The sequence below is a fragment of the Lissotriton vulgaris genome, chromosome 1_1 (assembly GCF_964263255.1).
Source record: "Lissotriton vulgaris chromosome 1_1, aLisVul1.2, whole genome shotgun sequence".
NCBI classification, from domain to species: Eukaryota; Metazoa; Chordata; class Amphibia; order Caudata; family Salamandridae; genus Lissotriton; species Lissotriton vulgaris.
In genome coordinates this window covers 25,579,796-25,599,002 of record NC_141685.1, presented here as the reverse complement: position 1 = coordinate 25,599,002, position 19,207 = coordinate 25,579,796, and the positions used below count along the sequence as shown (strand labels likewise).

Sequence of the window (19,207 nt, the reverse complement as noted above, 5' to 3'; positions counted from 1 at the left end):
AGATATCAAAAATTAAAATATACACACCTCCTGGAAGCATACACAAAGTATGTATCTAGCTGGGCCTTTGGCAGATAAAAAAAAAAAACGGAACAATAGCCACGCATTCTCTTAACTGCTCCGTTCAAACTCTGTGTCACAGCTGGATCTCAAACAGCTGAAGGAGTCAGGAAAGGTGAATCTGGATCAACAAACTCCGTTCTCCAGCGCTGAAATATCCACGCAGTAGGACCGTGCGCACACATTACCCGGTGCCAAAGAGGTGCCCACTCTGATCAGCAATCACACTCGGCAACTCTGGGCATTAGCTTGCCTCATCTTCACTAACGGCCCCACCAGACCGCCGGGGATGCCTGGTCTCACCCTGGAGATACCCATTAAGGGACCATCTCTCAGGGAAGCCAGGAAGGGTTTCGCAGCGGTCGAAGCGCCTTGGGACCCTACGGGTAAGTAGTGCACTATATAAATGCCTATACATACATACATACATACATACATATCTCCCCTTCGCCATGCCCCTGTACCTGCCCAAGTGGGCGGGGACACAACCCACCTTCCTAAAAGGAGATGCGTGATTGGGGGTGCCTGTGAGAAAAAGCCCAGGCCCAATCGCGCAACTCCTAGAAAAATAAACGTTTTAATTGCCGTGGCTATTTGCTTTTGCCCCCCTGACGTCAGGGCCACGGTTCATGTTTGGGTGGGTCTGGCCACCCGCTAGAACCGGCGCTGCAAGGTTGTTAGACTGGCAAACATATCGGCTTCTTTGGGCCCACCCGGGGTGCAAACAAAGAGAGAGCCTGTGACGTGACGTGCGTGGGGCAGACAGCGCCCCTGTCCTTCTAGCAGCATGATACATAATGAGAGGAGTAGTACTAGACTGCAATGAAGGTTTTGTTTCTTTATATGAGCTGAGCCCTTATTGTTGAGTGTAAGTAAGGCAGAGCGCCGACGCCCTCGGATACAAGCCGCCACTGATTGATGAAGCGCGAGGCGCCTCGTACTCCTTTGGGGAGGCAGTGTCTGTCCTCCGCGCATGCGCAGTTATTCATACAGGGCCGTCTTTGACCGCGCTCCATGCAAGATGCAGTGTCTGTCCTCCGCGCATGCGCAGTTATTCATACAGGGCCGTCTTTGACCGCGCTCCATGCAAGATGCAGTGTCTGTCCTCCGCGCATGCGCAGTTATTCATACAGGGCCGTCTTTGACCCGCGCTCCGTGCAGGATGCAGTGTCTGCCGTCCGCGCATGCGCAGTTGTAACCCATCGTGCCCTCTTTAACCCGGGCTCGTAGTTTATTCCTGGGGCTTGCTTGTGTGTCTTGGAAGACAGTGTGGACGGTCCCTGTTGTGTCCCCGCTCGGTTGGGCTCTGTACAGGCCGTGCTCTCCCTGCGAGGCTGCGCAATGCTCAGTGACACTCTCTCACTGTTTCATGCGTGTCACGCACTCCGCGCGTGCGAAGTCATAAAGGAAGGGAATCCTGCGCATGCGCCCTTGTCAGCCCGTGTGTGCTGCGCATGCGCAGCGGTGGATCTCAGCGTGGCTCTCGTGCTGCTCTCGGTCTCCCCCGCCTCTCACAGCGAAGGTACGACATGGCCTCGAGGGCGGGGCCAGTGAATGTGGGGGCGGAGTCAGTGGGCGGGGTCTCTGGATATGAGGGCCCAGTCTGGGGGCATTGAGTGATTCTTTCCAGGGTGCATGTGAATGTCCCTCCCCTGCCGGGGGCGGGGTCTGTGGGGGCGGGGCCTGTGGTGTGAATGCCCTCCTTTGCCGGGGGCGGGGTCAGTGAATGTGGGGGCGGGGCCTGTGGGGTGGGCCTGTGGGTGGGGGCGGGGCTTGTGGTGTGAATGATCCTCCTCTGCCAGAGGCGGGGCCTGTGGGGCGGGGCCTGTGGGTGTGGGCGGGGCCTGTGGGTTTGAATGCTCCTCCTCTGCCGGGGTGGGTCCTGTGGGTGGGGCGGGGCCTGTGTGTGTGGGCGTGGCCTGTGTGTGTGAATGCTCCTCTGCCAGGGGTGGGTCCTGTGGGTGGGGCGGGGCCTGTGGTGTGAATGCTCCTCCTCTGCCGGGGGCGGGTCCGCGGCGGCATTCTTACTACCCACGACAGTTAGGTTGTGAGCGGGCGGCGTATGCAGCGTTAGAAGTGGGCGGGGACGGAAGGGCACGGCGTGCCCTTACTTCTTAAAATTATGTCAGTCCGTTCCCCTACTTCTTAGTTTTGAAAGAGCGTGCCGGGGACTGTAAAAATGCCATACCTTAAAGTACACCTTTTTTTCTTTTTCACGCATGAGTGGTGCAACGTGAATATTCAGAAGGCCTCTGCACTGCGCCCTACTTCCTCCCCTTCCCCGCTGGGTCTAATGGGCCTGCAAAGTGAGACTGAAAGGGCCATCCGTGTAGCATAGTGCGAAAACGGCTACTCTGATGGCCCTGCAGCTGCTGTGAGCCAGTGATCACACCTCATTTGTGAGGACGCTGCCAGCAAATTTACATGCCAATTTAAAGCTGCTATTAGTTGGGTTTTGTGGCAGTGATATTCACAGTGTTTACCTGCTGAAGCAACGTTCATCAATGCCTACCAGACTGTTTCCCGGCAATCTCGGTCCGGAGGTGCACCGGGGCCGTTTTCACGCCACTTCTAGTTCTGTTGACAGTTGTCCTCCCCATACAGGCCCCGGTGTAACACACACCATTCCAAAGATGTTTGAGAAACCCAAGGGCAAGAGTGGTTTTGCACCCATAACCAAACGAGTAAGCTCATATTTGGAAGCAGTATTTACACCACCTCCTGACCCATGTGCACATGATTTGGCAGATTTAATAATTGCATGTACTAACAGTTTCGCCCCCCTGCAAAGCCCCATTGATAATGATGCCATCTGTGCAGACAAATCTTTTCCAACTCAAGCAATGACAGCCCCGGCGTTTGACCCCAGTATTTAGGAGTCTGTTAGTGATTTAAGAAAATATTCCAATGTTCTGAAGTCTATGATTGGTGACCTTATGGGGATGATGAAGGGCAGGAGCAGTGATGGGGCAGGAGCAGTGATGGGGCAGGAGAGGCGACAGGGCAGGAGAGGAGACGTGGAAGAAGAGGCAATAGGGCAGGAGAGGTGACCGGGCACAAGAAGTGACGGGCAGGTGACATGACAGGCAGGTGATGTGACGGGCAGGTGAGGTGATGGGCAGGAGAGGTGACGGGGCAGGAGAGGTGACGGGGCTTGAGCTAGAGCAGTAACCGGGTGTGAGCGGTGAAAGGACAGCAGCGGGGAAAGGACAGGAGAAGTGAACGGGGCAGGAGCAGTGAACGGGGCAGGAGCAGTGAACGGGGCAGCAGAAATGAACAGGGCAGCAGAAATTAACGGGGCAGGAGCAGTGAACGGGGCAGGAGCAGTAAACGGGGCAGGAGCAGTGAACGGGGCAGGAGCAGTGATAGGGCAGGAGCAGCGACAGGGCAGGAGAAGCAACAGGGCAGGAGAGGAGACGTGGAAGGAGAGGCAACAGGGCAGGAGAGGTGACCGGGCACAAGAAGTGACGGGCAGGTGACATGACAGGCAGGTGATGTGACGGGCAGGTGAGGTGACGGGCAGGTGAGGTGACGGGCAGGAGAGGTGACGGGGCAGGAGAGGTGACGGGGCAGGAGAGGTGACGGGACAGGAGCAGTGAACAGGACAGGAGCAGTGAACAGGACAGGAGCAGTGAACGGGGCAGGAGCAGTGAACGGGGCAGGAGCGGTGAGCGGGGCAGGAGCGTAGAACAGGGCAGGAGCGGTGAGCGGGGCAGGAGCGGTGAACAGGGCAGGAGCGGTGAACAGGGCAGGAGAGGTGACGGGGCATGAGCTAGAGCAGTAACCAGGTGTGAGCGGTGAAAGGACAGGAGAAGTGAACGGGGCAGGAGCAGTGAACGGGGCAGGAGCAGTGAACGGGGTAGCAGAAATGAACGGGGCAGCAGAAATGAACGGGGCAGGAGCAGTGAACGGGGCAGGAGCAGTAAACAGGGCAGGAGCAGTGAACGAGGCAGGAGCAGTGATAGGGCAGGAGCAGCGACAGGGCAGGAGAAGTGACAGGGCAGGAGAGGAGACGTGGAAGGAGAGGCAACAGGGCAGGAGTGGTGACCGGGCACAAGAAGTCACGGGCAGGTGACATGACAGGCAGGTGATGGGATGGGCAGGTGCGGTGATGGGCAGGAGAGGTGACGGGGCATGAGAGGTGACGGGGCAGAAGAGGTGACGGGGCAGGAGAGGTGACGGGGCAGGAGAGGTGACGGGCAGGAGAGGTGACTGGGCAGGAGAGGTGACGGGGCAGGAGAGGTGACGGGGCAGGAGAGGTGATGGGGCATGAGCTAGAGCAGTAACCGGGTGTGAGCGGTGAAAAGACAGGAGCGGAGAAAGGACAGGAGCAATGAAAGGACAGGAGCAGTGAACGAGGCAGGAGCAGTGAACGAGGCAGGTGGTGCGAACGGGGCAGGAGCAGCAAACGGGGCAGGAGCAGTGAGGGGGGCAGGAGCAGTGTCGGAGCAGGAGCAGTGATGGGGCAGGAGAGGCGACAGGGCAGGAGAGGAGACGTGGAAGGAGAGGCAACAGGGCAGGAGAGGTGACCGGGGACAAGAAGTGACAGGCAGGTGACATGACAGGCAGGGGATGCGACGGGCAGGTGAGGTGATGGGCAGGAGAGGTGACGGGGCAGGAGAGGTGACGGGGCAGGAGAGGTGACGGGGCAGGAGAGGTGACGGGGCAGGAACAGTGAACAGGACAGGAGCAGTGAACAGGACAGGAGCAGTGAACGGGGCAGGAGAGGTGAGCGGGGCAGGAGCGGTTAACAGGGCAGGAGCGGTGAACAGGGCAGGAGCGGTGAACAGGGCAGGAGCAGTGACGGGCAGGAGAAGTGACGGGCCAGTAGAAGTGACGGGCCAGGAGAAGGGAGGGGTCGGGGGAATTGACGAAGCAGGAGTGTTGATCGAGCATGAGCAGGAGTACTGACTGGACAGGAGCAGTGAAAGGGCAGGAGTAGGCGTTTCCCAGGGCGACTGGAAGGGTAGGGGGCCAGTTTAGTTTGGGGGGACCGGTTTTGTACAAGTGCAGGAGTTTTAAAAACACTGCAAAGTTATTTGTATATTCAGCAGGTTTCGGTCAACAATACAAGTGCCAAGATAACTTTGGTGATCAATGTACCTGCTGGAGGGAGATGGGAGCATGTTTTGTCTAGTGGCTATTTTACTCATCTAAGGTAGTGCAGAGGGGTAATATGCCTGCTGCAAAGAACATGTACCATGCATATCAAAGAGCAATATATTATGTGTATAGTTCAGTGGGTACTGCTTTGTGTTCACTTCCCGAATGAAAGGACACTTGAATACATATGGCCTGGCAGTTCGGGCTGGACTGTTCACATTGGGCGCAGGATCAAGACTGATTTGCATATGGCTGGGTCCAAACTGGAATGGCATGGTGAGCAAAAAACTATGGATTTAAGCCCCGCTCTCTGAACTGGGGTGAATGTATGACCTTGTTCTGCATTCTGTCCATCAATTGTTCTTTTTGCATTTGTCACCCCTAGTGGGACAGGTATGCTCAGACATGAGTCCTGTGCTCTCCATGCCAATGGAATCAAGCTATCCTGGCTGATGAGGGCTGAAAGCCCGAAACCGGTCCTAGGATGCTTGTTTCCAGTTCAGGGAGGACCTGGCCTGGCAGTTCGGGCTACACTGTTCTCATTGGGCACAGGATCAAGACTGATTTGCATATGGCTGGGTCCAAACTGAAATCGCATGTGAGCAAAGAAACAATGGATTTAGTCCCATCTCTCTTCACTGGGGTGAATGTATGATATAGCTCTGCATTCTGCCCGCCAGTTGTTCTTTTTACTATATTATGATTGAGCAGCCAGCTGGCTGACATGAATATGAAGGAGCCTTTGTGGGTTTCTGTGAGTCTAGATTCTCCTGAAGAGTCCCTTTCTCTTCTGAGCCCTGCTTAACACATGTGTATAGGAGGAGCCCTGCATTCATGACCTCAATGTTTGAGACAAAAAATAATCATGGATTTCTGAACAATGAGAGTAAAAGCATTAAGGTAACATGTTGTTCCTGCTTATATTTCGCAAGCTTTACATAAACCTGTATTCCCTATGAGTGTTTGCTTTTTCCTGAATTAAACCTCAAATAAACATATCCATTCTTTTAATTAAATAACGTTATAAGCTGTAACTGGTCAGTGAAATGCTAAACGTACTAAAAATTGGTATGTTTTGCTATTTCTAGCCACACCCCTGACTCCGCCCACTGATTCAATCTTCGGTTGTTCCCGCCCCCTGATTCTCCACCCACAGTTCCCCTACTTTTTTTTCCCCACTTCGACCACTGGGCGTATGGTTCTCGTGCACGCCGCCTGTGCCTGTGCGGCCAGAGTTTGGAGCTCGCCCCCTCCGTACCTCCGCACCGCCACCTCTTTCAACATCTTCCGAAAGGACCTTAAAACTCTTCTCTTCCAAAGACACGGCGACCAATAACTCTGACTGTTTCGTGTTCCTCACTGGAGAACTATTTTGTTCTTACACTCCAACTATGGAATATGTTCTTCTGGAATCCTAATCGCTCCATCTTTAGTTTGATGGTATAATTTTTAGCAGATTTATACTCTGCAAATATGTTACCATAATATCTAATCCTATATACTTTGCTCTATTTTAAAGCGCTCTGACACCTCTGGGTAAATATGCGCTATCGAAAAATGCTTAAATAAATCCAATGCGCTGCGACCTGGTTGTTGGAGACTCGTCGTGGCCTTGGGGCTCCCAGTCACAAGTCCTCAAATCTGTAGACTAAAGACGGTTGCAGCTTGCAACTCAGAACTGTCGATTCCTCAGGCCCCGGCTGGTTGCTTTTGGAGGCTTCAGGCATGATTCTGAATGCCTCCGCAGTCGCCGAATCTCAAGTTGCACATTATTACCTTTCTCCTTGGCCACTGCAACCACAGAGTTTCCCCATTTGCTGACCGCATCTATGAATGATATTTTTGACACGAGTGTGTCCACATGAGCATCTTTTAATTTGGCTGATCTGGGACTTGCAGCAAATATTTTTTTTTAACCCGTTGCGTAAGTGCCAAAGGCCGTCGCGATCACAACCTCGATGGGCTTGCACGTCCGTTGGCCGACACAGTTCCGCTCGCGCATTCGAACGCCCGTACGTAAACAGGTTAAAGCCATGCTCTTGCATTTACAATCAACAATCAAGCTTTGGAACTCTTCATGAGTACAAATTTGCGCATTTGCTCCGGAATCCCACTGCTTGCACGGAATTTCAGCGCGAGCCCCTGCCTCCTATCTTCTTGCACGGAAAGCATCAATCGATTTGGAAGACCACCAACGCAAAGCTCCAGCCCGACCGTCTGCGACACCCGGCCTGCTCTTTGTTCCACGTCCACCACTGCCATCAACTCTCTCCTTAGACCCTGCGACCCTCTGCAATGCGAACGGGGCTCTTGGCTCAAAACTTGAGAAGGTAAACCTTCAGCTGAACTAATCTGGGGCTATATCTAATTCGCGCTCGATCGTGATCAGCTTGAACGTTTTACTTTGACCTGGTCCAGCATGAACAGATTGCCTTGTTGGCGCTTTATGTTTTTAGGTGCTATATAGAGGTTTATACTTTAAAAATTCATATCTCCGGTTCTACTGATTGGATTTTTGTCTTTTGGGTTTCAATTTGTTAATTAAACTGAGCTCTATTTTTCTAACATGGTGTTGATTTTGTGTCCTGTTTATGCTGTTTTACTGTTTGAAGTGTTGCACAAATATTTACATATTGCCTCTAAATTAAGCCTGACAGCTCTGTGCCAAGCTACCGGGGGTTGACCACAGTTTAATTTAGGGTTTGCTTGTGCCTTATCCTGACTAGGATTGTCAAATTCTGAAAAGGAGCATACAGTTATAACTAGATTCTTTCATCAATTATACAAAAGCATGTAATTAAACCTCATTTAATTTGCAAACTATACAAAATATTATAAGATCCACCAAATCAGAAAATGCAGCGCATAGTTTTGAGATTTCTTTTTTCAATGTAGTCTTAATTTGTACTCAAATGCATCAGCCCAGCCATCGCGTTTCGTCCAACATGGACTTCATCAGGGTTGGAATAGTCTTTTATAGAAGCTCACCAAGGTGCTATTTCTGTAATCAGATGTAGTATAGATATATAGGCAATCACCGTAGCATCAGTTTGGTACATTTATGATTGATTTAATGCCTTCGATCCATATTGAAATAGTCTTATTGAAGAACACCAAGTCGCTTATTCTTATTAAGAGATGCAATATCAATAAGCTGGTAATCACCATTGCATCCAGTCAGATAAAATCATGAAAGGATTATTGCCTTTGATAAGTACTAGCGTGTGGTCTCGTCGGGTATGCAAAGCCATCTATCCGATCTGATAGACAGACCGTCTTGCATGCAACGGTGATTGGCTATATATCTATCCTACATCTGATTACAGAAATTGCACCTTGGTGAGCTTCCTTGCACCTGCTTCACTAATGATTGTTGCTCCTGTGTGGGCGTAGGGTAGGCTTCAGTGAGCTCTTACCCCTTATTTTTTTAAAAACTTTATTTTGCATTTATGTATGAGTAAAAAAGTACACTAGGACAAGTAAAATCCTTTACAAGTACAGGTAGACATAATACACACTGTCAAGGGCTCAATCAATGCCGCAGAGTGATGATATGTTACATAAGCAAGTCCCTCGGCTGCTAACATATTTTCTGTTACAATGGTTCTTGACTCTGATTCACATAAACGGTGTTTACAATCATGGCATGGGAATACATCAACTGTACCGACATCAAAAAAGGAGTTTAGCATCCGGTGTAGTTGATTATTGACATGTATCTCGGGACAGTCTAACCCACTCCTGTTGGGACTATGCCCTGTTCTTTCTGGGTAGGGGAGGTCTTGTCGCTGCGCCTCTAGGTATGTTCTGAAAGTTCCCCAGATATCTCTGGGCCTGGAGGTGGGAGGGGACCGTTATTGTGTATAGGTCGCTGTTTGTGGAACAGGATGCCATGCTCTTCAGCCATGTCTTCACCGAGGGTGCTGTTCTGCCACCCCAATGAATGGATACCTCCCTTTTGGCCAGTAGTAAGCTGATGGCAACAAAATTGCAAATTGCCGGTGGGAACTGCTTTACATATCCCAACAGGGCAATCTAGGGCAAGGGGGTCATCGGTACCTTAACCAAGCCACTCACTATCTTATGTATTCCTACCCAGTATGAGTGTTTGCGTGGACAGGTCCAGGCGAGGTGGGCGAAGTCTGCCTTTGAAGCGTTGCATCTTGCACAATGGTGCGGTCTGGCAGGGTCTATCCTGTGAAGTCTGGAGGGGGTAATGTATATCCTACAAAGAAACTTAGTGTATTAGTTTGTGTCAGCTACTAAGGGAGACATTTTTCGTAACTGCACAGCAGGCAGCCCACTATTCGTCTCTGATCGGAATACCCAAGTCGGTCTCCCAGGCAGTACGTACTCTGTCATCATAGAACGGTATGATGGCAGCCCATGCCTTATAGGGCTGGGATATTAGATGTACCCCTCTCTCACTGCCTAGCACTGTTGTGCGTGGGGGGGAAGGAAGGAGGTTCCAGAGGGTAGTCCGGGAAAGTAGCTTTCAGGCAGAACAGATTCGTAGAAGGACAAATCTGTCCATAAATGTGGAGCGAGCGAACAAGGACTCATCATCGGGATCAAAAATATGTCTGGAAATAGATCGCCTATCTTAGCAATGTCAAATTTAGCGCATGTCTTCTGTATGAGCTTTTTGCTAGTTATAGGTATCCATTTAGGGTTGGGGAGTGGGAGATCAGAAGAATAAAGCAATTGTGTGTGTATTATGCAACACAATTTCTCCCATGCCCAACTAGTGGGCGTTGGATATCTTTGGGGAAACCCTTCGGTAATATCGCCGCTAAAATGCCCGGGAGGACTAAGTCAGACACTGGTCGGAGGTATAGAATTCTGGCGTCAGGGTGGTACCATGTCTGAAAAACTGCACTGTGCAGCTAAATAGTGCAGTGGTAAATCAGGGACCCCGAACCCACCTCAATCGCAGGGGAGTTTCATAACCCGCCAGTTTACCCTGGCGTTTCCGCCACCCCATACTAATCTTATTAAGTGTGATCGAAGGGTCGAAAATAATTTATTCGTGAGAAGGATACAGATGTTTTGAAATAGATATAAAAATTTAGGAAGCACGACTATCTTAATGAGGGAAACTCGTCCAGCCATGGATAGTGGGAGCTTTAGCCATTTCTCTATTTGAGTCTCTAATTTGGAAATAGCTTTCCCGTAATTGCGGCGGATGATCTGCTCTGTTTCTAAGTGTATATGTATGCCCAGGTATTCATCCGAGTCAGTATTCCATTCCAGGGGGAACTCCAAGTCCCACTTGTCTGTGCTGGCAGTGAGTGGAAAAATTACAGATTTGTTCCAATTGATTCTCAGTCCGGAATGTCTGCCGAAGCACAGAATTTTCCGGATAAGGGGATCCAAATTAGTCTGGGGGTTCCGTACAAATAAAATTGTGTCATCTGCATACAATGATACTAACAATAGGCCGGTGGTGAACTGTAAACACTTATGAAGGTGTTTCTCTTGGAAGTGCCGTATTAGTGGGTCCGTGGCTAAAATGAACAACAGAGGCAACAACAGGCAGCCCTGTCTCGTGCTGCGTGAAAGTGAGAAGGGAGCCATCAATGTACCATTTAGTTGGAGTCGGGCCATCGGTTGACTGTATAGCAGGGCAGTCGTGGCAACAAAACCAAACATCATCCCAATGCGCTCCATGATGGGTAAAATAAAAGGCCATTCAAGGGAGTCAAATGCCTTTTCTGTATCCAATACGATTGCCGCAGCAGGGATTTCCGGGTTAATTCTATGCAGAGGGTTAAATAATGAAGGCTGTCGAGCGATGGGGTATAAAACCAGACTGGGCCGGGGAAATGATAGATTCTATTAAGAGAGACAGGCGACATGCCAGAGCCTTTGCCAGTATTTTGTAGTCTAGGTTTAAGAGTGATAATGGTCGATAGGAACCGCACAGCAGGAGGTCCTTGCCAGGTTTGGGGAGAAGAATGATGACTGCCTCACGCAGGGTGGGAGGTATTATCTGCCTCTCCAGAGCTTCTGTATATACTTTAAGGAGATGGGGAATCAATAAATCTTTATAGGCCTTATAAAAATCCGCTGTGAAACCGTCGAGCCCTGGGGCCGAGGAACATGCTCTCCTCGGAGATAGGCTCAGCGAGTAAGTCCTGCATAAACTTCTCGAGATACACTAAAGCGAACTCAGACAAATAACTCTCCTGCTCCGCCCTGTCTTGACCCAATCTAGTGGTGTATAATGTTTTTAAATAGGACATAAATTTCCCCTGGATATCCAGTGGGTCAGTGATCTGCTGTCCCGACAAAGGTCTCAACTCGGGATGTATGCCTTACAATATGGAGGTCTAATCATCTGTGCTAGGACTCGACTCGTCCCGGACGCTTGCCTTCGCCGTATTTCCGGGCGTTGTAGTATTTCTCCAGCGGTATCTTTGAATTCTGTGAGCAGGGACAACCGTCGCTTGTCTAATTCAGGACCTGTTGCCTGGCGTTGTTCAGAGTCTAACGGCCCTCGGTCCTTTCCAGGCGGGCTAACGTAGTCCTCTATCACTTCTTGTAATTCCTGTCTAAAAACGTCATCATCTAATGTGCGGCTGGGGAATCGCCACTGCCGTTCAAAACCGTCGGGTCGCGGGACCTTCAATGTTAATAATACCGGGGAGTGAGCAGAATATGTGCGAGGAAGCCTCTGGATCACATGACACCAGCTGATAAGTTCTGGGGATGCCAGCCAATAGTCGAGCCTCGTCAATGTGTTATGACTGCCAGTGTAGTGAGTATAGTCAGTGCTATGCGGGTTTTGCGTACGACCTATGTCAATTAAGAAAAATTGATCTCAAAGAGAGCTCAATGCCTTTCGCGCTCACGGTTTAGGATCTGGTGCTCTTGAAGTGGTGTCAAGTGACTGGTCCTGGACTATTTTAAAATCACCCCCCAGTAAAAGGGGAACCGGGCATAGCTGCACCAGTTTAGAGAGTAGGGTATAATAAAGTCCAGGGAGTCGCTATTGGGGCCATACACACAGACCAATGCCACCCTGTGACCCATTAACGTGCCCAGGACAATGGTATACCTGCCTTTGCTGTCACGTATTACAGAATGCAAATGGAAGGGGAGTCGTTTATGTATAAGAATGGCAGTGCCCCTTGCGAAATTGCTGAAGTTCGCAATATCTGTGTTCCCCAATTTGCGGCAAAGCGGGCCTGATCACTAGGAGGCAGATGAGTTTCCTGTAAGAAAGCTACATCTACCCTGTGACATAGTAAATACTTATTATTATGAGTGTTGTTCAGGCCGCGGACGTTCCATGTCGCCAAAACCACCTCCGAGGGGCCAGAATTACGCCCCTACTGCGCCATGGCAGTGGTAAAAATGAGTGCTTAATGAAAATCAACCGTGCGTACTTGCCAGTTACATCCACGTGTGTACCTAAGAACGTCCCAGTGTAGCTAAATAATGTCCCAGCCTCTCCCTCCACCCAGCCTCCCAACCCAACTAGAGAGGCAAAACCATTACTATCCAAAAACAGTGCAGTACCAATAGTTCCTCTGCATCGCTGATAAACAACCATAAATAGTACTTACTAAATTCACACAACAATTGTAAGGTGAACACCATTAGGTGTGGTGGCAGCGCCCCTACGGCTACGTGGCAATAAGAAAATGATACTATAAAGTGATTGAATGAAATCCCAGCTTATTAAAGTCTCCGTGTAAAGGAAGGCCATATTAACAGTTCAGCCGTGCCCAGATCCTGAGAATAGTTCCATGCTGGCGTCTGAACCACTCTGCAGAGGGGAAAGTTTGTTGTCCTCAGCTTGGCGTTTGATGTTAAGTTTGTAAGTGTGACAGAACTCCTGCACCTCTGTAGGATTGTCAAAGACACGGGCTCTCCCATTGATCTCAACACGTAACTGAGCTGGATAGAGCATACCATATTTCAGTCCTAGATTTCGGAGTGTTGCCCAGTGTATTTCCGCCTGGCCTCCTGTACCATGATTGTAAAGTGTGGGCATAGGGACAGCTTGGAGCCCTGCCATACCGTTTCACCCTGTTCTCGTGCCAGGCGCAGGGCCGTGTCTCGATCCCTAAAGTTCATGACACGGGCAATGATGGGTCTGGGCGGGCATCCAAGATTGGGCCTTGGACATAGTGATCTATGAGCGCGTCCTATCACAACGCCCTTAGTGAAGACTTCTCTACTAAACAAGTCTATCAGGATTGTTTCTACCAAGGTGTTCATGCGACCAGCTGCTGTCGATTCTGGAATGCCCAAAATGCGCACGTTATTTAGGCGACTGCACGCTTCCAAGTCCTCTTTCTTGACCGCGAGGTCTTTGAGGTAACATTCCATTCGGGTGAGCCTTTTCAAGGATTGCGCCGTTCCATCTTCTAGATCTGATGTATGCGATTCCACCACGTCCAGACGTCTGTCGTGAACTTGGACCTTCGATCCCAGATCCGCCATGTGCTTATCTAAGGCATCAAAGCGCACATCTAGGGCTCTGAACCCCGCTCTCATCTCTTGTAGCAGGGAGCCTAATTGGTTGGTATCACCCTCTGGTGTTATGTCTTTCTGGCTACCTTCCGCCATGCTGTCAGGGGCTTCTTGGGCTACTTCGGTGACCTTTTTGAAGGGGAGAAGGCGCTGTTTGGGGTCTTTGTGGCCCATACTGCAGTTCCACCCGCCTAGTGTTGATTAGGCCCAATGCCAGAGTCTTCTGGTTATGGCCGCAGAGCAGGTGCAAGTATCTGGCGAAGAAAGATAAGGCAAGCAGAACTGATCAGCAAGGAATGGGCATCCAACTGTGTTTGTATTTTCCTGGCAACAGGGGAGGTTTTGGGTATTTCACTATTGTTTCCCACAATGGAGCGTTTGGCGCAGCAGTGGTCCAGACACAGTACTTCCACGGAGCAGGTTGTTTGGAGACAAGGCAATGTGCAGTGGGCAGTTAATGTTTCAAGTTTACTGCAGCATATATTGGTGGCTGGGGCGGAGACACTGCTGAGATTTGTATTCCGTTAATCGCTCTGGGAGCAGCGCAGCCACGCCAGGCAGCGTTACAACAATGGAACCTTGCGGGGGAAGTGGTGGCGAGAACAGTGTGGGCCGCGGCCGAGCAAATGCATATGCGGGGAGGAGATCCCCAAGGGCGCTTTGGAAATGCTGTACCAGGTGTCGACGGGGGAGCAATCACAGGCACCGTCCCTGTGTGCCCCCGCGATCAGCGCAGACATAAGAGTGCCTCGCTCGGACCTCCGGAGGTCAAACGGACCTCCCGCCAGTACTGAGCGCCACTTTGCCCAGAATGTGGCCACTCAACGCTCCGGCCCGGCGGCCCAGTGACTCACAGCACCCCAGCTGCTGGCTCATTCCCTCTGCCGCAGCACCCGGAGTCTCCTCATATTGTCAATGCCGCCATCTTGAAAATCGTCCGTCCGCCTGGAGTCGGCGATTTCTGCTGTTACGGTGGTTTTCTCGCAGCGCCGCAGGGAGGCTTTTTATCACATCCCTTCAGTTGCATTTAGGCGTCTTTTCCCTGCATGGTAGCCTCGCTAGATAGCGGGAAATCAAGTTGTTGTAACGACTGCCGGTGGAGCTTCAAAGCCGATCGACCATCTTGGTCTGCGGCTTGGCCACGCTCCCAGCTCTTACCCCTTCTCCAGCCCTGGTGCCACTTTGCCTGCTGCACTAACAATCGTTGTGCCCATGTGCTCTGTCCTAGGAGAATTTAGCATTTTGACCCCTAACCTTCGGTGCCCTGGGAGTTGGTTGCACCGGGCTGTTTACATTTTTGTGCCCTGATGGGACTCCATCTGCTGGACTGCACCCCTCATATGAGCCATACATTAGATAAGACCCTTTCAACTCTGCGATCCGGAAGGGCCTCTCTGAAACCTGATATGCAGAGAATAGATAGAAGAAAACAAAGCAAGAGAGAAAATGGGGATATAAAAAATAGTGAATGTTGTAGAAAAACAGAACGAGAAACAGCAAAGGAGAAACAAAGGTTATGAAGGGCGTGTGTGAATAGGGTAACCAGGTGACCAGGTGCCCCGGATTTACCAGGACAACCCCAGTTTTTCAAATTTCAAGAAATGTGTCTTGTGTCCCTGTTTCCGTAGAGGGCTAACTGAAAGAGGCACATGTTTATGTATTCCAAAAGAGGACTGACTAGTTTCTGTCATCAGAAAGCAATTTAATTAGCAGGTATGAAGCGGTGTTTAAAATGGCATTTTATTTATTTCCTTGGCATTTCGATGTTGATAAGCACTGTCATCCCACACCCCTCAGTTGATGTAAAATAGTCGTCCTTCTTTTAGTTTTTGAAATGTACAGTTGTTTTGTTGTTTTCAAAATCTGGTAGTCTTATGTGTGACCAAAATAGCAAAAGAGACCGAAAGATAGACTAAGAGAATGTGAAAACTAAGTGAGAAATAGCATGAGAGAATGAAAAAGGGTAAGAACCAGAGCAAAAGAGAAACAAATTAACATGAAAGTGACTGCAAAATCAAGGGAATTATAGAATAGAGTGAAAAAGTCAAAGGCTAGCATTTAGAATTTGTGAGATGATGGATATCAGCTAGAGATTGTCAGATATGATGTCCCCCTTATTCAGAGTGCTTAAAGGTGCACACTCTGCAAGTAGGGTGGAGAGTGAGAAAGATGTGAATGGAAATCAAGAGGAAACCCAAAGGTATCAGAGAACAGAGTGAAAAAGAGGAAAGAAAGAGGGTGATGCAGACAATGGTTGAGAAGAGCAAATAAGGCAAAAATAAAGAGAGAGATAAAAGGAGGCAAAGATGAGGATGAGAGAAGAACAGAGGGAGAAAAAGAGCAGCAGAGCTAGCAGAAGAGAACAAGATCAAGGGAGCGAACATACAACAGACAGTGAGACATAAAAAGTAAAAGCAAGATTCAAATGAGTGAGAAAAAAACAAAATTGAAAGAAAAAAAGGCTGTTAAAAAAGAGGAAGAGAGTTAAAAGAAAATAGTGAGATAATACAGGAAAAAGAAAGTGAGAAGCTAGAAAGAGACAGTAAGAGATAAAGACCATGAAGGTCCACTTGAGTGAGGGGATGAGAGGCTAAAAAGCATAGAAGAGGGACCACATTTGGGAGAGACATGTAAGGAGAAAAAGTAAAGTTGACTGAGAAGAAAGGCAGCAGAGAAGAAATTTGTGACGGTAAATGTTTTTTCTCATAAATTGCCCGTACTTTTCATAAATACTATAACAAGGCGCAGGTAGCAATGTCTTTGTAAGGGGATTTACTAATGAAAATCAAAACAATGACACCACTTGTAGGTGGTGGGAATAAAGAAAAATCAGCAATATTGATCCATTAAAAAAATTCAGGATAAACAGTTTTGAAGTTAACTCATAATAGAATGGTGCATCGACTTTCAGTGCCAACTAGTTCTCACAAGGAAATACTGTCTGTTGACAGCTGTTTTAGGGAAAAAGTATGCCACAGAGTAATTGCATGCACATCTGTGAAGTATAAAAAGTCCAGTAATCATGATCTATACAAGAATTTGCAAACTTGCTACACTCCAAAGAGTAGGCAGGCGAAGCAGTTACAAATGAAGGCTGCATAGATTGAGAGAGAGAGAATTTACTAACTAGTATGAGGTAAGTAATAACTATTGTGTAGCATAGGTTTTAGTTATCTTTGCCAAGAATCAGTAAAAACAAGATTTTTCCCTTAGGGTAAATGGTGTATCTTTAAAAACAACCAACATACGGATTCATCACCCATTCAACTTCTGAAACACACTTGTCAAACTATAGTGAAACACTTGCAAAGGAAAAAGTATACCAAACTATATAAAAAAATAGACTGTTTATTATAAATTTAAAAACACTCTATTGAATCTGTAGTAAAATATACATATGCATAAAATCAATATCTCATCTTAAAAAACATTACAATTCATACAGTTGTACAGGAGAAAAAGCGAGCAAAGATAATCAACTCTGTCTTATGGTTGTTAATTCAGAAACATTTGGTACAACATGGAGTTGGGATTCATTCCTTGTCCCCTCATTAATGTTGACAAATCCAAATTTAAACTTGTATCAAAGCGTTGACGTGTTTCGGCGGTTTTAAATGATTACAACCACCTTCTTCACATATCTCAGATCTTGCCTAGTGAATGTGAACCCTTGTGTCTTTTTCAGGAATCTATCTTGACAGGTGTTTGTGTCTGTGGGCCAGGTTAACCCTTTTTTCCAATCAGGATCTGTTCTGTCTTGAAGCAAAATAGTATGTACGTCGACCTCCCCCACTGTAGTGTTGTTACTATCAGGTGTAGGTGTAGGTATGGACGGTTTGTTCAAATCTTGGCTAACCCAAGACAAGACGTTTGTTGGACAGTGTCATTCAAAAACATTATTTGCTCTGGGATGATGCAGGCTCTAAATAAGGCTTCCAATCCCTGCTTTTGCCAGTCTTTTGTGACCCAGACAGTTTTTGTCTCAATGTTGTCTTTCCAAAAGTCAAAACCTAGTGAAGACAGTTGAGCATAAAAGGCTGCAGAATACATTTGCTTGGTATTTGTCAACATACTTTTCATTCCTGTCTTATTAACATTTTTAAAGTAAAATGATTCGGGATTTGAAACATTAAAACCTGAAAAGTATGGAAATTTTCCATTAAATGTTTTTGAGCTACCCTTTGGTGGCGTAGGACAATGTTCCCATTGGTTATAAGTTAATACATTTCTAGGATTTGCAGATTTATGCAAGAAATGATGACTATAGTGATTATAACAATACATTTGTTGATAATCCGATGAACCTTCTAAATATTTATGATTTGTGAATTTTGCAGACATTTCTACATCTGACATCATATTATTAACAGTCTCGAAGTCCCAATCATCAGAAAAGGTACCAGATGAAACAAAGTCACCCAAGGAAATCTTGAACTGGTGTGGAATCTTCAACAGCTCCGACGGTCCAAAAATGTCATAATCAGTTCTGTCCCAAACTATACCCCCTGTTATAGGAACGGCTGTGATGTTCACTGATGACAAGTCTCCTTGTTCACGATGAGATGATTTGTGTAGCTTGAGGAATAAGTTGATGATCTTCTTTGCTGTGTCCTTTTTAACATATTTTCCATTTATCAGCATTTCCAAAGTTATCACCAGAGTCAACCAAAGTACAAGAAAAAGTACACCCAATACAATCCAAAGTTCAATCCATGGTGAAACCAGATAAGTCTTTTCCATGTATAAAAAAGTTATGTTGCTTGTTCTTTAAAAGTTTTTTAGCTGGCGTTGTTTCAGGTTCGCTGGGCACCTCGGAAAACGTATCAAAGTTGATGAAATAGCCAGAGGCAGTTCTGTCAATTGTTGGGATTGCATCAGGATTCGTTTAAATTGCTGTAACCACTTGATCACTTGTTACATTTGTATAGTCAGATGCTATTTCATTGTAGACAGGTGTTTCTTGACAAACTGTTATTTGGATTTCAAGAGGTACAAGTTCCATAGCTTTGTTGCTTAGTCCTTCAATTCGCACTGCAGATTCTTCAAAGGTGATGAGTCTCTTAGTTTGAACCTCTTGGATAGTAGCCAGATTAGGGTGTATGCTACATCTTTGGAGTCCACTTGGCCTACTGCTTATGATCGGCCAAATGATGTAGTTTGACCAGGTCGGTATACACAAACCTGTTCTCCTTTTTACCAGCAAGGGGCGGCAGTAATACTGTTCTTGGTCCGTGGATGGCTAGGACAGGTACTGGTTGTCTGTAGGAAGGCCCAAATTCCTTCTTGTCTGCGATCTTTTCTCTGACTGGATCCCCAATCTTTGGAATCCAGACAGGCCTTGCTGGGATGATCGGTTTCTCTTCAGTGAGTGTTGTCTTCAGGAGTACGTTACTTTGGCTTGATCTTATTTCATTTAAGTCCTGCCAAACAGCCAAATGATCTTTGATATCAAAGGGTTTTTGTTCTACCACTGAAGTGTGACAATCGAAATCCAAAATATTCATTCTTGTTCCAAAAAGGATTTCGTATGGAGTGATACCCCCTAGAGAACTTCTTGGCA

The 19,207-nt window shown here is 48.0% G+C and overlaps 1 long non-coding RNA gene across 1 annotated transcript in view; it reads left to right on the top strand.

Moving 5' to 3' along the window:
• Positions 1–1,240: 1,240 nt before the first annotated feature.
• The window catches only part of LOC147737025 (uncharacterized), a 106,737-nt gene continuing 88,770 nt past the window's right edge, over positions 1,241–19,207 (top strand). Inside the window, exon 1 of the long non-coding RNA XR_015309172.1 lies at positions 1,241–1,582. This is a non-coding gene — a long non-coding RNA (uncharacterized LOC147737025). The remainder of the gene's footprint in view (positions 1,583–19,207) is intronic.